Consider the following 20829-nt stretch of genomic DNA (forward strand, 5'->3'; position numbering starts at 1 on the left):
ATTTGCATTTCCTTTATGGCTAGAGATGATGAGCATTTTTTTATGTGTTTTTGTGCCATTTGAATTTCTTCTTTTGAGAAAGTTCTATTAAGTTCAGTTGCCCATTTTTAAATTGGTTCATTGATTTTAGGAGAGTTTAGTTTCTTAAGTTCCCTGTATATTCAGATTATCAGTCCCTTGTCTGATATATAGGTGGTGAATATTTTCTCCCACTCTGTGGGTGGTCTCTTTAGTTTAGAGACCATTTCTTTTGTTGTGCAGAAGCTTTTAAATTTTATGAAGTCCCATTTGTCTATCCTTTCTCTTAGTTGCTGGACTGCTGGGGTTCTATTGACAAAGTCCTTGCCTATACCTATTAGTTCCAGAGTGTTTCTTGCTCCTTCCTATAGTAACTTCAGAGTTTCAGGTCTGATATTTAGGTACTTGATCCATTTTGAGTTGATACTAGTACACAGTGATAGACATAGATCTAGTTTCAGTTTCTTGCAGGTGGATAAACCACTTTTCCCAGCAACATTTGTTGAAGAGGCTGTCTTTTCTCCATTGTATGTTTTTGACACCTTTGTCAAATATGAGGTAGGTACAGTTGTGTGGATTCATATTTGGATCTTCTATTCTGTTCCACTGGTCTTCATGTCTGTTTTTATGCCAGTACCATGCTGTTTGTATTGCTATTGCTTTGTAATATAGTTTGAAATCAGATATTGTGATACCTCCAGCATTGCTTTTTTTGCTGAGTATTGCCTTGCCTATTTGGTTTTTTTTTTCCTTTTATTATTCATATGTGCATACAAGGCTTGGGTCATTTCTCCCCCCTGCCCCCACCCCCTCCCTTGCCACCCACTCCGCCCCCTCCCTCTCCCCTCCACCCCCTCAATACCCAGCAGAAACTATTTTGCCCTTATTTCTAATTTTGTTGTAGAGAGAGTATAAGCAATAATAGGAAGGAACAAGGGTTTTTGCTGGTTGAGATAAGGATAGCTATACAGGGCATTGACTCACATTGATTTCCTGTGCCTGTGTGTTACCTTCTAGGTTAATTCTTTTTTGATCTAACCTTTACTCTAGTTCGTGGTCCCCTTTTCCTATTGGCCTCAGTTGCTTTTAAGGTATCTGCTTTAGTTTTTCTGCGTTAAGGGCAAGAAATGCTAGCTAATTTTTTAGGTGTCTTACCTATCCTCACCCCTCCCTTGTGTGCTCTCACTTTTATCATGTGCTCAAAGTCCAATCCCCTTGTTGTGTTTGCCCTTGATGTAATGACCACATATGAGGGAGAACATACGAGTTTTGGTCTTTTGGGCCAGGCTAACCTCACTCAGAATAATGTTCTCCAATTCCATCCATTTACCAGCGAATAATAACATTTCGTTCTTCTTCATGGCTGCATAAAATTCCATTGTGTATAGATACCACATTTTCTTAATCCATTTGTCAGTGGTGGGGCATCTTGGCTGTTTCCATAACTTGGCTATTGTGAATAGTGCCGCAATAAACATGGGTGTGCGGGTGCCTCTGGAGTAACCTGTGTCACGTTCTTTTGGGTATATCCCCATGAGTGGTATTGCTGGATCAAATGGTAGATCAATGTCTAGGTTTTTAAATAGCCTGCAAGTTTTTTTCCAGAATGGTTGTACTAGTTTACATTCCCACCAACAGTGTATGAGGGTTCCTTTTTCCCTGCATCCTCGCCAACACCTGTTGTTGGTGGTGTTGCTGATGATGGCTATTCTAACAGGGGTGAAGTGGAATCTTAGTGTGGTTTTAATTTGCATTTCCTTTATTGCTAGGGATGGTGAGCATTTTTTCATGTGTTTTTTTGCCATTTGAATTTCTTCTTTTGAGAAAGTTCTATTTAGTTCACTTGCCCATTTCTTTATTGGTTCATTAGTTTTGGGAGAATTTAGTTTTTTAAGTTCCCTATCTATTCTGGTTATCAGTCCTCTGTCTGATGTATAGTTGGCAAATATTTTCTCCCACTCTGTGGGTGTTCTCTTCAGTTTAGAGACCATTTCTTTTGATGCACAGAAGCTTTTTAGCTTTATGAGGTCCCATTTATCTATGCTATCTCTTAGTTGCTGTGCTGCTGGGGTTTCGTTGAGAAAGTTCTTACCTATACCTACTAACTCCAGAGTATTTCCTACTCTTTCCTGTATCAACTTTAGAGTTTGGGGTCTGATATTAAGATCCTTGATCCATTTGGAGTTAATCTTGGTATAGGGTGATATACATGGATCTAGTTTCAGTTTTTTGCAGACTGCTAACCAGTTTTCCCAGCAGTTTTTGTTGAAGAGGCAGCTATTTCTCCATCGTATATTTTTTGCTCCTTTGTCAAAGACAAGTTGGTTACAGTTGTGTGGCTTCATATCTGGGTCCTCTATTCTGCTCCACTGGTCTTCATGTCTGTTTTTGTGCCAGTACCATGCTGTTTTTATTATTATTGCTTTTAATGTTTCTGTTGAGAAGTCTGCGGGGCTTGATGGGTTTACCTTTGTATGTTACTTGTTTTTTCTCTCTTACAGCCTTCACTATTCTTTCCTTAGTTTCTGAACTTGTTGTTTTAATGATGATATGTCGTGGAGTAGTTCTATTTTGATCTGGTCTGCCTGGTGTCGGGAGTCCTCTTGCATCTGTATGGGAATATCTTTCTCTAGATTTGGGAAATTTTCCATTATGCTTTTGTTGAGTAGATTATGCATTCCCTTCACTTGCACCTCTTCTCTTTCTTTGATGTCCATGATTCCTAAGTTTGGTCTTTTGATGGAGTCAGTGAATCCTTGTATTTTCTTTTCACAGGTCTTGAGTTGTTTACTTAATAGTTCTTCAGTTTTTCCTTTAATTACCATTTATCTTCAAGTTCTGAGATTCTGTCTTCTGTTTGTTTTATTCTGCTGGATTGGCCTTCCGTTTTGTTTTGCAGTTCTGTTCCATTCTTTTTTCTGAGGTTTTCCATATCCTGACAGTTTTCCTCTTTAATGTTGTCTATTTTTGTCCTGAGTTCATTTATCCATTTATTCATTGTGTTCTCTCTTTCACTTTGGTGTTTATACAGTGGTTCTATGGTTTCCTTTATTTCTTCTTTTGCTTTTTCAAATTCTCTATTTTTGTTGTCTTGGAATTTCTTGAGTGTCTCCTGTACATTTTTGTTGACCCTATCCAGTATCATCTCTATAAAATTCTCATTGAGTACTTGTAGTATGTCTTCTTTGAAATTATTCTTGTGGGCTTCATTGGGTCCTTTGGCATAGTTTATCTTCATTTTGTTGGAGTGTGGATCTGAGGTTCTGTTTTCTTCATTCCCCTCTGGTTCCTGTACTAATTTTTTTCTGTGGGGAAACTGGTTTCCCTGTTTTTTCTGTCTTCCCATCATTGTCTTTGGTGTCATTACTGTCCCTGTACTGTGTGCAATTAAGTATTTTCTAGTTTGTAATAATAACAATGGTAATATTGAGAATGGAAGTGTGAGCTGAGATGGAAAGCAAGAAGTTAAAGAAAAGGGGAAAACAAATACACAGACAAGAGGGAGAAAGCAGAACAAGGTTTCAGATAAGAAAGTTTCAAAGGTATAAACAGGGAGCGTTAGTGTACTAATTGACAGTAAGCTGAACAGACATTAGAGGGACAGAGATAGGATTGAAAATCAAAAATAAAAAAATAGAGATAGGAATAAAAATAAAAAATAAGTAAATGAAAGAAATATCTATATATTAAAAATGAATTAAAATGAAATGGAAAATAGAAAATTAAAAAAAAACCAAACAAACCAAAAATCCCTCCAAGTTCAAATGCAATGAAATTTCCATCTTAATAATTTGGGTGTCCGTCTCCATCTCCAATCCTGGAGATGGTGCCTCAGGTGTTGTTTTATAGTTGTTTCATCAAAGGGGACTCATAAAGTAGAACAAAACTACACACACACACACACACACACACACACACACACAAACAAACAAACCCCACCTAGTGTCCCAAGTTTAAATGCAATACAGTTTCAGTAAGTTTTTCCACTTGCAGGTGTAATTCGGTTGTTCTCTCATCAAAGGTAGGGAAAAAAAGAAAAAAAAGAGTCTAGAGACAGTTCTGAGAATGGTATCTGCAGCTGTGGCTTGCCTGCTTGCTGCTGTAAGCCTGCTGTTTCTTGAGGCGTTGTTTATGCAGATCTCTGGGGTGAGCTTAGCACTCACCTGGCCCCGCAGGCTTTGTTTGTTCAGAGTTCTCCTGTACGGGAGCCTCTGCTACAAGCTTTCCCCTTTCCAAGCGCTGGGAAAGGTGACACTGCACCCATGTTGTCAGGCCTGCGTGTTTATTTACAGTTCATGTGGGAGGTGGGTCTTACCCCCTCTCCTGTGAAGTTTTCCTCCCACCGCCACTTTCACAAGCTTTCCTGCTTCTGCTTACTAGGTGGTGCTGCTGCTCCTGACAGCCACCATGTTTGTTTACAGTTCACTTGGGAAGTGGGTCTTCCCTCCTTTCCTGTGGAATTTTCCTCCTTCCGCCACTCTCACAAGCTTCCCTGCTCCTGGTTGCTGGGTGCGTGCCCCCGCTCCCACCAGAGGCTCTCTGGCTGGCCCAGCTTGTTTATTTACAGTCCTGGGAAGGGTTCCCTTCCCCACCCTTTCCCTTTCCAGTGCCAGGGTGGGGCGCTGGAAAGAGGGGCGCCCCACCCTCTTTCCAGCGTGTCTTTATTGCTCTTATTGCTTATTACTCAGTTTGTCTTTTTTCCCTGGGTGGAGGTCAGTCTGTCCAGGGGGTTATGCTGCTCTGGCCCAGGCTTGTCCATGGGAGTACTGAGGTACCGTGAAGCTCAACTGGTCCGTGTCTTCCCAAGCCATCTGGGCACCGGCGACTCTGCCTTGCCTATTTGTGATCTCTTGTGTTTCCAAATGAACTTTAAAGAAATTTTTCCATCTCTGTGATCAAAGTCCTTGGGATTTTGATGGGAATTGTGTTAAACATGTAGATTGTTTTCGGTAGTATATCCATTTTTATTATATTGATTCTACCCATCCATGAGCAAGGGAGAACTTTCCATATTCTGTAGTCTTTCTTGATCTCTTTATTCAGGGTTTTTGTAATTCTCCTTGTAGAGTTCATTCACATCTTTTGTTAAATTTACTCCTAGGTATTTGATTTGTTTTGAGGCTATTGTGAATGTAATTGTTTCCATATATTCCTTCTCAGTTTGTCTGTTGTTGGTGTATAGAAAAGCTAATGATTTTTGTAGGTTGATTTTGTATCCTGCCACCTTACTGTAGCTGGTTATGATGTTTAAGAGTTTTTGGGTAGAGGTTTTTGGGTCTTTAGGGTATAAGATCATATCTTCTGCAATTAAGGATATTTTGACAGTTTCTTTACCTATTCATTTTCCTTTTATTTCTTCTTCTTTCCTAATTGCCCTGGCTAGAAATTCCAGTACTATGTTGAATAGGAGTGGGGATAGTGGTCACCCTTGTCTTGTTCCTGATTTTAGGGGGAATGGCTTCAGTTTTTCACCATTAAGTATGATGTTGACTGTAAGTTTGTCATATATAGCCTTTCCAGTGTTGAGGCACATTCCTTCTATTCCTAGTTTTCTTAGAGCTTTTATCATGAAGTGTGTTGGATCTTGTCAAAAGCTTTTTCTGCATCTATTGAGAAGATCAAGTGGTTTTTGTCTTTGCTTCTATTGATGTGCTGTATTATATTTATAGATTTGTGTATGTTGAACCATCTCTGCATCCCTGGGATGAAGCTGACTTGGTCATGGTGTATGATCTTTCTGATGTGTTGTTGGATTCAGTTTGCCATTATTTTATTAAGGATTTTTTCATCGATATTCATTAAGGAAATTGGTCTATAATTCTCCTTTTTGGAGGTGTCTTTGTCTGGTTTTGGGATGAGAGTAATATTGACTTCATAGAATGAGTTAGGCAGTATTCCTTCCTTTTCTTTTTTGTGGAAAAGTTTAAGGAGAATTGGTATTAGTGGTTCTTTAAACATCTGATAGAATCCAGCAGTGAATCCATCAGGTCATGGACTTTTCTTTTTTGGGAGACTCTTGATTGCTGCTTCAATTTCTTTTTGTTTTATAGATCTGTTCAGGTGATTAAATCCTCTTGGTTAAGTTTTGGGTGGTTGTAAGTTTCTAGAAACCCATTCATTTCTTCAAGATTTTCAAATCTGTTAGCATATAGTCTCTCAAAGTAGTCTCTGATGATTTCCTGGATTTCAGTGGTGTTTGTTATTATTTCCCCTTTTGCATTTCTGATTTTACTGATTTGGTTTTTTTTCCTCTCTTCATTTTAGTCAAGTTTGCCAGGAGTCTGTCAATCTTGTTTGTTTTTTCAAAGAACCAGATTTTTGTTTCATTGATTCTTTGTATGGTTTTTTTGGTTTCTATTTCATTGATTTCAGCCCTTATTTTAATTATTTCTTTCCTTCTGCTTGTTTTGGGATTTGTTTGTTCTTGTTTTTCTAGGAGTTTGAGTTGTAGAATTAGGTCATTGATTTGAGATCTTTCTGTCCTTTTAATATATGCACTCATGGCTATAAATTTTCCTCTTAGGACTGCCTTTGCTGTGTCCCATATGTTCTGTTAGGTAGTGTTTTCATTTTCATTAACTTCCAGGAAACTTTTAATTTCTTCCGTTATTTTGTCAATGACCTATTCATCATTGAGCAATGTGTTGTTCAGCTTCCAATTGTCTGTATGTTTTTTACTGCTGTTTTTGTTGTTGAGTTCTAGTTTTAAAGGCATTGTGGTCAAATAGAATGCATGGGATTATTTCTATTTTCTTATATTTGCTGAGGCTTGCTTTGTGCCTTAAGATATGGTCAATTTTTGAGAAGGTTCCATGGGCTGCTGAGAATAATGTTTATTGTGCAGAAGTTGGATGAAATAGTCTGTAGACCTCAGCTAGGTCCATTTGATCTATGGTGTGATTTAGTTGTAGGATTTCTTTATTGATTTTTTGTTTGGGTGACCTATCTATTGGTGATAGGGGAGTATTAAGTCTCCCACTATCACTGTGTTGGAATTTATATATGTTTTTAGGTCCTTTAGGGTATGATTGATGGAATTGAGTGCATTGATGTTAGGTGCATATAAGTTGATAATTGTTATTTCTTTTTGGTATATTTTCCCTTTTATTAGTATGGATGTCCTTCTTTATCTCATTTTATCAATGTAGGTTTGAAGTCTGCTTTGTCCAAGATCAGTATTGCTATGCCTGCCTGTTTTTGGGGACCATTGGCTTGTTAAATCTTCTTCCATCCTTTTACTCTCAGCCAGTGCTTATTTCTGATGATGAGGTGGGTCTCCTGTAGGCAGCAGATGTTGGATCTTCCTTTTTAATCCAGTTTGCCAATCAGTGTCTTTGATGGGGGAGTTTAGTCCATTAACATTCAGTGTTAGTATTGATAAGTACATAGTGATCCCTGTCATGTAGTTGTCTTTGTTGATTAAGGGTTTGATTGTGGGTAGCTGAATCAGTGTTACTCTTTACTTTTTTGCCTTTTCTTCTCATGTGGTTTGTTATTGCCTACTCTTTCATGGCTTAGTTTGCTTTCATTTTCTGTGTGCACAATTCCTTGGAGAATCTTTTGTAGTGTGGCTTGGTTGTCATATATTGTTTTAGTTTCTGCTTATCATGGAAGACTTATATTGTTCCATCTGGTTTGAATAATAGTTTTTTTTGGGTAGATTATCCTAAAATTGAATTTATTTTCATTCAGTGCTTGGAAGATCTCACGCCATGCTCTTCTTGCTTTTAATGTTTCTGTTGAAGTCTGCTGTGATTTTGATGGGTTTATTTTTGTATGGTATTTGTTTGTTCTCTTTTACAGCCTTCAATATTCTTTCTCTAGTGTCTGTACTTGTCATTTTAATGATAATATGTAATGAGGTATTTCTATTTTGGTCAGGATTGTTTGGTGTTCTGGATGCTTCCTGTATCTTATTGGGCATAGTTTTCTCTAGATTTGGGAAATTTTCTGTTATTATTTTGTTGAATATATTATGAATTCCTTTTGCTCACACCTTTTCTCCTTCTTCAATGCCCATGATTCTCAAGTTTGGTCTTTTGATGGAGTCAGTGAGTTCTTGCATTTTCTTTTCACAGGTCTTCAGTGTTTAACTAATAGTTTTTCACTTTTTCCTTTAATTGCCATTTTATCTTCAACTTCTGAGATTCTGTCTTCTCTTTGTTCTATTTTGGGGAATTGCTTTCCATTTTTTTTCCTTTATGGCCTTCCATTTTGTTTTGCATTTCTGTTTCATTCTTTTTTCTGTGGTTTTCCATATTGTGGTTACTTCCTCTTTAATATTGTCAATTTTTGCCCTTAGTTCATTTATCTCTCTGTTTATGGTGATCTCTGTTTCAGTTTGGTATTTATTTAGGGTTCCTATGATTTCATTTATTTGTTTATGTATTTTCTCATATTCTTTAATTTTGTTGTCTGGAATTTCTTGAGGGCCTCCTGTATGTTTTGGTTGACCATGCCTAGTAACATCTCTATGAAATTCTCATTAATTACTTGTAGGATTTCTTCTTCAGGGTGTTCTTGTGAGCATCATTGGGTTCCTTGGTATAGTTTATTTTTGTTTTGTTCGAGTCTGGATCTGGGTATCTGTTTTCTTCATTTCTCTCTAAATCCTGTACTACTTTATTTTTGGGGGGAGAATGGTTTCCCTCCCTTATTCTTCTTCCCATATTTCCACTAGGTACCATTTCTATCCCTGGACTAGGTGTAATTTATTATTGGCTGGGTTACAATATTAATACTAACAAAACCAAGAGAGAAGGATAAAAAAGAGAAAGGGATAGAAAGATAAAAGGAAGAGAGAATGGAGGAAAAGAAAAAAAAAACCCAACAAACCTCTCCCTCCCCAAAATGGGAGAGATGGTGTGTAATCAAACAGCAAACCAGGCAACAAATCCTTTAAAGAAGGGGAAAAAAAAAAAAAGAAAAAAAGTCACCAGTTCTAGAACAGTAGCATTGCAGTCTTAGTTGTTCTGATATTACTCCTTTAGCATCCAGACCTGTCTGTGTGTGTCTCTTAGGCAGGTTTGGAGCCCTCCTCTGGTGGGTGGTAGGTGGGTGGAGTCTCATGGGCCTACAGGTGGAGTCCTTTCATTTAGGCGAATTAGCGTGTCTTTGGAGCATGGGCCTGGTGTGCCTGAAAGGCATGGGCCAGTGGAGTGGATATTGTGAGTGTCTGTGGATTGCCAGCTTGGCAGGCTTTAGGGGCATGGTCCTGGTGGAGATCATGCAGACCTGTGCAGGCATAAGGGGCACAGGCTCGCAGAGTGGTGATCGTGCAGGCCTTTGCAGGCCTGAGCTCGTGACCTAGTGGCGATTGTGCATGTGTGGATTGCTGGCTTGGCAGACCTTAGGGGTGTGGTCTGGCAGAGTAGAGATTGTGCAGACCTGAGGGTATGGCCCAGCAGAGCTGAGATCCTGTGTGTTTGTGTGTGTATCACCAGCTTGGCAAGTCTGAGGGGTGTGGTCTGGCAGAGCAGAGATCCTGTAGGCCTGTGCAGGCCTGAGGATGCAGCCTGGTGGAGAAACTGAATGTCTGTGTATCCCTGGCTTGGCAGGTCTTAAGGGCTCGGTCTGGTGGGGATCATGCAGGTCTGAGGGGTGGGATTTTTGGGGCAGTGCGGCTCTGGTGGGCTTAGGAGTTTGGCCAGAGGATCAGAGATTCCACAGTCTGCAGAGCAGCAGCTCCGTGGTCCTATGGGGTGGGGCTTGGTGTGCAGCACCAGCTATTCTTTTAGTATATCCTGGTATGGAGAAGCCTTCCATGAGCTAGGGGTTTAGAGTGCTGATGTTTCAGCTCTCCCTGGTGCTTTACCTCAGCCAAGTGTGTCTCCAGCCTCTCAGCAAAGTCCCTGGATTGCGGAGCTCACATGATCTGCCGCTGTGTCCCAGTTGCCATCTTGAATCCTGTTGATAAGATTTCATTCTTCTTCATGGCTGAGCAACATTCCATTGTGTATAGATACCACGTTTTCTTAATTATGGAAGGTTCTTATTTCTTCTTCAGCTATGAATGATAGCTTTTCAGGGTAGAATGATCTAGGTTGGCAGTTGTTTTCTTTCAGTGCTTGCTCTCCTTGCTTTGAAGGTTTCTCTTAGAAATATGTTGTTATTCTGTGCATTTGTCTTTATATTATATTTTATATTATCTATATGTTATATTTTATATATTGTTGCTTCTCTTGTACAGCTTTTAATATTCTTTCCTTTTCATGCAAAATTCACATTTTGACTATGATATGTCTTGGAATGGTTCTTTTCTGGTCTTGTCTGTTGGGTATAAAAATATGGAATGCTTTATGAATTTGCATGTCATCCTTCCACAGGGACCATGCTAATCTTCTCTGTATCATTCCAATTTTTGCATATGTGTGGTCAAAATAAGCACAATGTCATTTTTCATTTAACTTAAAAAAACTCAATCCCCTGACACTATAGAATGGGAGACCATGTTTGCAAGCCACGTTTGTGACAGAGAACTATTACAAATTATATATTTATCAATCTCTCAAATTTCAACAGTTTTGAAAAATCCAATTTGGAAATGGACATAATACCTAAATAGGCATTTCACTAAAGAAGATATACATACTTGCAAATATGCACGTGAAAAAATCATTCACCTTTAGGGAAATGCAAATTAAAATAATAAGATCATTATTTTCAATTTATCTCAGAATGTCTAATATCAAAGACTATAACACAGATGTTACAGAGAATGTTGAAGAACTAAATCACTCAAGCTTTGCTGGTGGCAAAGTAAAATGTCCACTCATTTTTCTTAGTCCACTCCTGCTGCTCTAAGAAAAATACCTTAGACTGGAAAATTTTATAAACAGATAAAAATCATTACTCAAAGTTCTGTAGAGTGGGAATCCAAGATAAAGGCACTAGCACATTCCATGTATGGTGAGAGCCTGGTCTCTGTTTTCAAGGTAGTGCCATGTTGCTGTGTCCTTTCATGGCCAAAGGAATGAAAAGTTTCTTTGTACTTTTTCTATGAAGTCACTTATCATATTTCCTGAGGACTCTAACCATGTGGCTTACATATCTGTAAAATCCCACCTCTTTATGCTGTCATACTGGTGATTATATTTTATTGTATTAGTTTTTGAGAAACATTCAGATCTAAATGGTAGCTCTGTAAAGATGGATAGAGAGTTTCTTGGAAAATTGCACATGCAATTTCCCCACAGTAACAAGTAAATTCCTGGAAAGTTTTCTCACAGAAATGATAGTTTATGTTCACAAAAAACTCTGCTATGTTTATAGCAGTTTTTTGTCATAACCAGAACCATGATACAACCTACATATTCTACAATATATATGTCATTCAACAAATTGTGATACAGTGATGCTGTGGAATGTCACTCAACAATGAAAAGAATGAACTGTTGATGCAGGCAACAACTTAATTCACAAAGAATTATGATAAGTGAAAAAAGAATATCTGAAGAAGTTATGTACTGTATGATTTCATTTATATGCCATTCTTGAATGACAGAATCATAAAAATGGAAAATAGGTTAGTGTTTCCTGATGGTTAAAAATAAAGAAGGAATATGAGTCAGGTTATACCAAAGGCACCTGCACACCCATGTTTATTACAGGACTAGTCATAATAGCTAAGCTATGGAAAGAGCCATGATGCCTCAGTACTGATAAACTGATTAAGAAAATGTGATATTTATATACAATGGAATTTTACTCAGCCACAAAGAAGAATGGTATTTTGTCATTTGCAGGTAAATGGATTGAATTAGAGAGTATCATCTTAAGTGAAGTTAGCCAGACTCAGAAGGCTAAAAGCCACATGTACTCTCTCATATGTGGAATATAGACCAAATACAAATGCAGAAATATTATGAAACATTGGTCATATGAAAGGGAGGTCATGTACAAGAAGAGTAGGATAAGGGAAGGAAACTAAGAACCTGAACATGGTTGGTATACTCTCTATACAGGAATGGATATAGAAATCTTAAACTGACTGAAACCACCATAAGAAGGGGAGTTATTGTGAATAGCGCCATAATAAATATGGGTGTGCAGGTGCCTCTGGAGTAATCTGTGTTGTATTTCTTTGGGTATATCCCCAGGAGTGGGATTGCTGGATCATATGGCAGGTCTATGTTTAGGTTTTTAAGGAGTCTCCAAATTTTTTTCCAGCCAAGTTATGGAAACAACCAAGATGCCCCTCTACTGATGAATGGATCAAGAAAATGTGGTACTTGTACACATTGGAATTTTACTCAGCCACGAAGAAGAATGAAATCTTATCATTTGCAGGTAAATGGATGGAACTAGAGAACATCATTCTGAGTGAGGTCAGCCAAGCTCAGAAGACCAAAAATCATATGTTCTCCCTCATATGTGGACTTTAGATCTAGGGCAAATTCAGCAATGTGGTTGGACTTGGATCACATGATAAGGGGAGAGTACATTTTGGTGATATAGAAATAGGTAGAAAACCCAAAACATGAAAGCGTTTAATGTCCCCACTCCAGAGGAACTAATACAGATACCTTAAAGCAACAGAGGTTATCATGAGAAGGGGATCAGTAACCAGGGTAAAGATCAATTAGAGTTGAATCAACATGGGTCATAACACGTGTACACAAAAGCAATGCTAGGAATATTTCTGTATAGCTATCCTCAAGTCAACCAGCAAAACCACTTTGTCTTCCTTATTAGGCTTGTCTCTTTTCTTCAACAAAACTAGTGATAAAGGCAGAACACGACTTGCCTGGGACTGAGGGGGGAGGGGGGAGAGTGTAGGAGAGGGAGGAAGGGGGGAGAGGATAGGGGAGGGGGGCAGGGGGGAGAAATGACCCAAATAATGTATACATATGTGAATAAAATAATAATAATAAAAATAGTTTACAAATCCAAATCCAAAAAAAAAATGGGAGTTAGACAGGATGAAGAAAATTAGAGGAGCTAAGACAATCGGGGTTATAAGACATATATACATGGAACTATCACAAGGAAACTCCCTGTGTAGCTATCTTTATCTCAAACAAGAAAAAACATCATGTTTTTAATTTCATCTTTTGTTTTTTCTTCTACAAAATCCAAGAACAGGAGGGTGGAACAGGTCCTGCCCAGGGGTTTGGGGGTGGGCACTAGTGTGAGGTGGGAGGTGGCAAAAAAAGAGGGTATGGGGGAAAATATGGTACAAAAATATGTACACATGTGTGTAAATGCAAAAATGATACATGTTGAAACTGTTCCAGGAATTGGGAGGGGACATATATGAAAGCATTGGAGGGGGTGATTTCAACTATGATATATACTTGATACATTGTAAGAATCTTTGTAAGTGCCACAATGTACCCCCACCCAGCACAACAATAAAGGAAAAAAATAAGTTGAAGTAGGGGTGAAAGAAGAAATGTCTTTATGGTATAAAATGGAAACCTGGAGGATCTTTCTTAACAATGGAATTGTTTGGCATCTTCACTGTGTCAATTTCAATATCCTGGATGTGATATTTTAGTGTACTTTTGCAAGATGTTCCTATTGGAAGGAATTGGATCAAGGATGCAATAGATGTTCTCTGTGTAAGTTTTGATAGCTGAATACATAATTATCTTAAAAAAGCTTAGTTAGAAAGAAAAAGCAAAAAATGGATTCTTCCTGACTGCATTAGCATGCAAATAGAAATAGGAATTTAAAGATTATAGCAAATGTTAGGTCCCTTTACTTATACTTTCACGTATCTAATACAGTTTTCTCTAGAAAATGAACTGTATACCGAACACAAAATGGCTACTAATTTACCTTTTTAATACTCTCTTCCACATTATTTACTTAGAAGGTATAAAAATCACTTTCACCCAAGACAGAAGAGAATCCTACAACAATACAACAGGAGAAGGCATTGCACAAATTTTGGTGTCATGGTTGTTTGCCGATATTTAGATATGGATGGAACATACTTGTACAAGCAGCAGCCACATTGTCAGGCAGCTGTCCAAGGAAGTGAGAGTAAATGATAAAAGAAGTCTGTGGTCTATAAAACTAAGTTTAAGTAAATGATTCATGTTTTTCATTTACTTAAATATACTTTCAACTAGTAGCTATGCATGTGTTATAAGTACTGTGATGGTTTCTTTTATGTGTCAAATTTAGTGGGCCAAATGATATAAGTTGTCTGGTGAAATATTATTTCCATATGTGTCTTGTGAAGGTATTTCAATCAATAGGTTGAGTCAAGAAAATCTCCTATCACCCAGAAATGTGGGTGGGCAGCATTCAGTCCATTGAGGGTTCAAACTGGGATACTCATATTCTCTTTCACTTAGATATTGGAGTTCATGTTTCTCTGACTTTTGGATTTTAGAATTTATACTGGGACTGGGGGAATAGCTCAGTGGTAGTGTGTTTGCCTAGCATGTGTGAAGTTCTGGGTTTGATTCCTTATGCCACAAAACAAACACACATGTGCATCCCACAAAAATTTCCCCAAGAAACAGAACTTACACTGGCAGTCTCCTCTTTCCTTCTTCTCAGGCCTTGGGACTGGGTCTGGGAGTTACAACACTGGATTTCTTAGTTCTCTAGCTTGCAAATGTGCAAGTGATTATTGTGTGGCTTCTCAGCTTCCATAACCACTTCTGCCCATTCCCATAACAAACTTCCTCTTAGAAGTTTATTGGTTCTTTTCTCTATTGTAGAAGGCTTAGTAATACACCATTTCAAGAATTATTCCAGGGTATCTAGAAAGTATATTCTGTCCTCTAATATTCACATAAAGTCTCCATTAGAGATTTTCAAAAACACCAAGAAAAGAGAGTGTATTTTGAATGAAGAGTCTAGTTTGTTTTTGAGCATACACTTAGGTTTTAAGGTAAAAATACAATTTCTTTCTAGCTCTTTGATTTCCTGGTGCTGCACAAAAATTTGCTCACAACCATCTGTAGCAGATGGAAAATTTATAAAGAAGTTTAATAAACTTCAGCATGCCCATGCTTTCACAAAAAGAGAGTTAAAATTTAAAATCACGTATTCTTACCTTAAATTCTTTATTTACCATTTGTTCAGATATAAGTAATAAAAATTCTTGCATTTGTGAAAAAAACACCTTAAAATAGGAGCTCTGGTGTTAACCCCCAATCTGGCCAAAAGCAGTTTTATTGCCACTTCAAGTCATTATTCCATTACTCTAAAATAAGGAATTAATAAATTTCAATAGATAATTTCTAAAATCTATTCCAGCTTGATTATGTCTCTTAAGCATATCCAGGATACAACTTTCTTAGGCAATGGGATTGACCTGTACGTATGTGTGTGTGTGTAAATAATTACATATATAAATTATATGATATTGTTTTAAAAGTTTGTTCTTCTTCTATGACCAGAAATGTCCCGTGGTAGTGTATGCTATTGAGTAACTGATAATGGCATTTCTTTGGCATAAATAGTCTTTGAATTTTGGTTTCCCAGCATTTCTAGAGATTACAAAAGGACAAACTTTTCTGAACTATTGTTTTTATTCATCTCTTGGGAAATCATTGAGTCAATAACTGTTAAAATTAAAAGACTTATTTAAGATAAAAATGAAACTGCATGAATGCACAATAATTAACTAGTAGTTCTGGAATGACTTTAAATTTAAATATTTCCAAATACAGATTTCTCCAGTCATAAAATCAGTGTTAGAGTCTTTATCTTGCCTTAGCAAATTGGACAAATCCTTTTAGTGCAAGTCTCATTTTTCTCATGTAAAATGGATAAGGATGTATCTACCTGTCTCATGAATTGGTTATGAGATTCAAATAATAAAATATTCACAATTGTGCTTCATAAGTTTCACATACTCTATAATAAAAAGTCTTATGTTTGGACTAAGAAAAACAAGTTTTCTTCTTTAAATAAAAAATTTTTATTTCTTCTTTTGCTTTTCAAATTCTCTATTTTTATTGTCTTGGAATTTCTTGAGTGTCTCCTGTACATTTTGGTTGACCCTATCCAGTATCATCTCTATAAAATTCTCATTGAGTACTTGTAGTATGTCTTCTTTTAAATTATTCTTGTAGGCTTCATTGGGTCCTTTGGCATGGTTTATCTTCATTTTGTTGGAGTCTGGCTCTGAGTTTCTGTTCTCTTCATTCCCCTCTGGTTCCTGTACTAATTTTTTGCTGTGGGGAAACTGGTTTCCTTGTTTTTTCTGTCTTCCTGTCATTGTCCTTGGTGTTGTTACTGTCCCTGTACTGTGTGTAATTAAGTATTTTCTAGCTTGTAATAATAACAATGGTAATATTGAGAATGGAAGAGTGAGCTGAGATGGAAAGCAAGAAGTTAAAGAAAAGGGGAAAACAAATATACAGACAAGAGGGAGAAAGCAGAACGAGGTATCAGACAAGAGAGTTTCAAAGGTATAAACAGGGCTATCCTTATCTCAACCAGCAAAACCCCTTGTTCCTTCCTATTATTGCTTATACTCTCTCTACAACAAAATTAGAGATAAGGGCAAAATAGTTTCTGCTGGGTATTGAGGTGGGGAGCGGGAGGGGGTGGAGTGGGTGGTAAGGGAGGGGGTGGGGGCAGGGGGGAGAAATAAACCAAGCCTTGTATGCACATATGAATAATAAAAGAAAAATGAAAAAAAAAATAAAATAAAATGGGAAAAAAAAATTTTATTTAAAAAGCTAACAGTGACTCTAGAGAAGAAAGTTTTTTTTTTATTGTTCTGGGTGGGGGTACATTGTGGCATTTACAAAAGTTCTTACAATATATCAAATGTATCATACTTGAATTCATCTGCCTCACCATTTTCCTTTATTCCCTCTCCTCAATTCCTAGTATAGCTTCAACAGGTATCATTTTCCATTTACATACATGTATACACAGTATTTGCACTATTATTTACCCTCCCATATCCTTCACCCACCTCTTCTCCTCCCACTGATAACAAACCCCTAAGCAGAACCTGTTCTGCCCTCCTGTTCTCTGATTTTGTAAAAGAAAAAAAATGACAAGGGAGATCCAATCTCACAAAATCAAAACCAACCACCTCCACCAAACATAGGGGAAATGGTTTAGTGCCTTGACTTGTGTAACAATTTTGGGGGGAATGTCCAAAATGCACAGGCAGCAAAAACTAAAATTGACAAATGTGACCACATGAATCTAAGAAACTCTGCACAGAAAAGGAATCACTCAACACAGTGAGGTGACGTCCTACTGAATTAAAGAAAATAACTTGAAGGTATATATTTGATAAGTGGTTTATATCCTGAATATATAAAAAACTTAAAAAAACTTGATAGAAAAAAAATCCTAAGTACCTAATTGAAAAATGGGCTAAATATTGAATAGATATTCATCAAAATAAGAGAAATGACTTACATGTATATATATATATATATATATGTAAGTGCTTAATATAGTGAACCACCAGTTAGAATGGTTATTATCAAAAAGACAAAAAAAAATAACAAATACTGGTGAACTTTTAGAGAACGGGAAACTTCTTTTTTTCCTTTTTCTCTTCATATATAGACTGGGGATTAAATGAATAGAAATATATTTTGCTGTTTAAATTTTTTTATATAGCTGTCTTTATCTCAAACTAGCAAAAACACTATGCCTTTCTTATTATCTCTTATAGAAATACATTTTCTATGGAGTCATTTCCTCCAACCAGTTTCAATGTTCTAAAGTTTAATTAACAGAGCAGGGAAGATACTATGAACTGAACTCAGTACTTTGGAAGGGGCTCTTTTTTCATGTGTTACAGGACCATTTATTTAGTAATTATACTTTATTTTTTAATTAAAAAATAAAGTATATATATTTATATATTTGTAACATGAGGTGATTTCATTATAATTGTATACATGTGCAAGCTGTACTTTGAACAAGTACCTCCTTTGTTAAATTCCATTTTCCCTCCTTCACTCCTTTCTCAAACAGTGTTTGGTGGGTTTAATTAGGGAGCCTTCATAAATATATGTGAAATGTACATTGATCCTCTTTACCAATCAGTATACTTTCCTTTCTTGCTCCCCTCTCCTACTGATCCCTCCTAACAGTCCCCCATTTACATTCATGCTCCATTATCATCATAATCATCTTAGGTCCAGATTCCATAAGCCAGAACAAGCAATATTTGAGGATGATTTATCTCACTTAGCATGATGATCTCCAGTTTCTTCCATTTTCCAAAAGTGAGTTCTTATCTACTGTTAGTGGGAATGTAAATAAGTATAGCCATTTTACTACTGCATGTATCCCAAAAGGAAATAAAATTAATGTCTTGAATAGACATCTAGAGTCCCATGTTTATTGCTTATTATCCACAGTAGTCAAAGAATTCTACTTAATTGTCCATCATTTGGTGAATGTGTAAAGAAAATGTGCCATAGGTACACAATGGAATACTATTCAGCCACAAAAACATGTAATTCCATCATTTTCTACAACATGGGTGGACCTAGAGTATATTATGTTAAATGGAACAAGTCAGGCACAGAAGGACAAGCATGGTATGATTTCATTCATAAGAGGAATATAAAAATTCTGTTCTCATAGAAGTAGAGAGTGGTTACCAGAGACTGGGGAGATTAGGGGACAGTGGGGATTGGGAGAGATTGGTCAATGGGTGAAATGTTATAGTTTGATAGGAGAAATAAGTTCTGGTGTTCTATTGCATATGGGGGGGGTGAACATAATTAACAATAGAACATTGTATATGTGAATATAGTTGGAGCAGAGGTTTTTGAGTGTACTCACCATAAAAAATACTAAAAGTTTATGATGATAGATATTCTAATTGCCCTGAGTTGATCACTGCACAATGTATGTGTGCAAAAACTCACATTGTGACTCATAAGTATGTGCAAATATCTGTCAATGGAAAAAGTAAAAAGATAAGATAGATGTTATTTTTACAGAAGTGGTAACAAGAGTGGCACTTTAGGCTTTTTTTCAGGGGGGACTGGTGTTTGAATTCAGGGCTTTGCGCTTGCAAAGCAGGCACTCTACCACTTCATCCACACCTCCGGCAGCTCATACCTGTAAATCTAGCTACTCAGGAGCCACAGATCAGGAAGATAGAGATTTGAGACCAGCCCAGGCAAATCATTAGTGAGACCCTCCCTTGAAAATACCCAACACAGAATAGGGCCGGTGGGATGGCTCAAACGGTAGAGTGCCTGCCAGGTAGGGCCCTGAGCTCAAGCCTCCGTACTGCAAAAAACCTAAAAAGTGACATTTTGATTTTACTCTATTGAGATCCTGATTTAATGTGTATCAGGTTTTGTCTGTGGAATCTGGACATGGTACTATGTCTAGACTGAAGCATTTTGAGATGGTGAGGCCTAAAAACTTAAGTAAGTGATACATGTATCATTACTTAAATGTACTTTTCATGAGTAGTTATGCTTGACATGTACCTACTCTAATGGATTATTTTATGGGTCATTTTGAGCTTGTTAAAGGTGATAGCTCGAGAAGCCTTATTTCTCAGTGAATCTATGAAGTTTTTTCTGGGAGAAATTAGCATTTGAATCAGAAGGGTAGATAAAGAAAATGTCTTATCATGAAGCAATCCTTTCAGAGTTCAAACTGGGATACCATCTTCTCCTGTGCTTGCACACTGGGATATTAGTTTCTCTGGCCTTTGGAAATTATAACTTATAATGGGATTGGGAAAATAGTTCAGTGTCAATGTGCTGTCTAGTATGTGTGAAGACCTGAGTTTGATATCTGACACACAACACACACATGCACACACACGTACACACAAAACCCCACAAAAAAATTCCCCAAACAGAACTCACACTGACAGGCCATTTTCTCTCTCTTCTTGGGCCTTGGGCCTTGGACCACTGGCTTTCTGGTTCTCCTGCTTGAAAATGGCATATTACAGGACTTCTCGGGCTGCACAGCCATATGAGCCCATTCCCTTAACAAACTCCTCATATGTCTATATCTAGCCTATTGGTTATACTTCTGTGGAGAACACTGAGTAATACTTCAACTCAGAATTTAGGCCAGGATATCAAAAGTAGATTCTTCCCTCTAATATTCCCATACATTCTCCATTAAGAATTTTCATTGTCACCAACAGTAAAGATAATGTATTTTGAATTAAGAGTCTAGCTTCTTTTTGAGGTAAAACTGAAGTTTTCAGGTGAAGTACAACTGCTTCCTAGTCCTTTGATCTCCTTAGCACTGCACAAAAATTTGCTCACTGCCATCTGTAATTGAGAAGTTTCATAAACTCCAGAAAGCCTATGCTTATGCAAAGAGAATTAAAATTAAAAGCATGTGTTTCTTATCTTAAATGCTGTATTTATAATTTCTTTAGATTCAGGAAATTAAAATTCTTGTGTGGGGAAAACAACACCCTTAACCTGGGACCTCTGATTTAACCCACAGTGTGACTAAATGGAAAGGTTTTTGGTTCTGTGAGACCCCGTGTCAATGCTTGGAAAATGAGGAAGTCAGGATTTTCTTTAGATGATTTCTAAGATCTATTTCAACTCAATTATTTCTGTGTTTTCTTCCTTCAATGTAGAGTAAAAGGGCCAGGGAGATGGATTCCATGGAATGTCACTTAAGCAGAGACAGAATACAAGTTTCTTAGGCAATGGCATTGATCCTGGGACAGTGTATGCTTTTTGATAGCAAACCAAAATTGACATTTCGTAAGAATAAATAGTCCTTGACTTTGGTTTCCCAATGTTCTAAAGATTACAAAGAAACAAACTTGTTTGAACTCTCATTTTTATTTATCCGTGAGGAAATTATGGATACATGAAGTGTTAAGTTTAAAGGACTTTAAATAAGACTGTGGATACA

The 20829-nt window shown here is 37.2% G+C and overlaps 1 non-coding gene and 1 pseudogene across 1 annotated transcript; both read right to left on the reverse strand.

Moving 5' to 3' along the window:
• Window positions 1–10298: 10298 nt before the first annotated feature.
• Window positions 10299–10407, reverse strand: LOC141425164 (U6 spliceosomal RNA). The gene has a single exon (XR_012450256.1). It is a non-coding gene; the product is annotated as a U6 spliceosomal RNA (small nuclear RNA).
• Window positions 10408–17612: 7205 nt separating this feature from the next.
• Window positions 17613–17736, reverse strand: LOC141425309 (small nucleolar RNA SNORA36 family; annotated as a pseudogene).
• Window positions 17737–20829: the final 3093 nt, after the last annotated feature.

Source organism: Castor canadensis, chromosome 7 (genome assembly GCF_047511655.1).
Source record: "Castor canadensis chromosome 7, mCasCan1.hap1v2, whole genome shotgun sequence".
Taxonomy (NCBI): domain Eukaryota; kingdom Metazoa; phylum Chordata; class Mammalia; order Rodentia; family Castoridae; genus Castor; species Castor canadensis.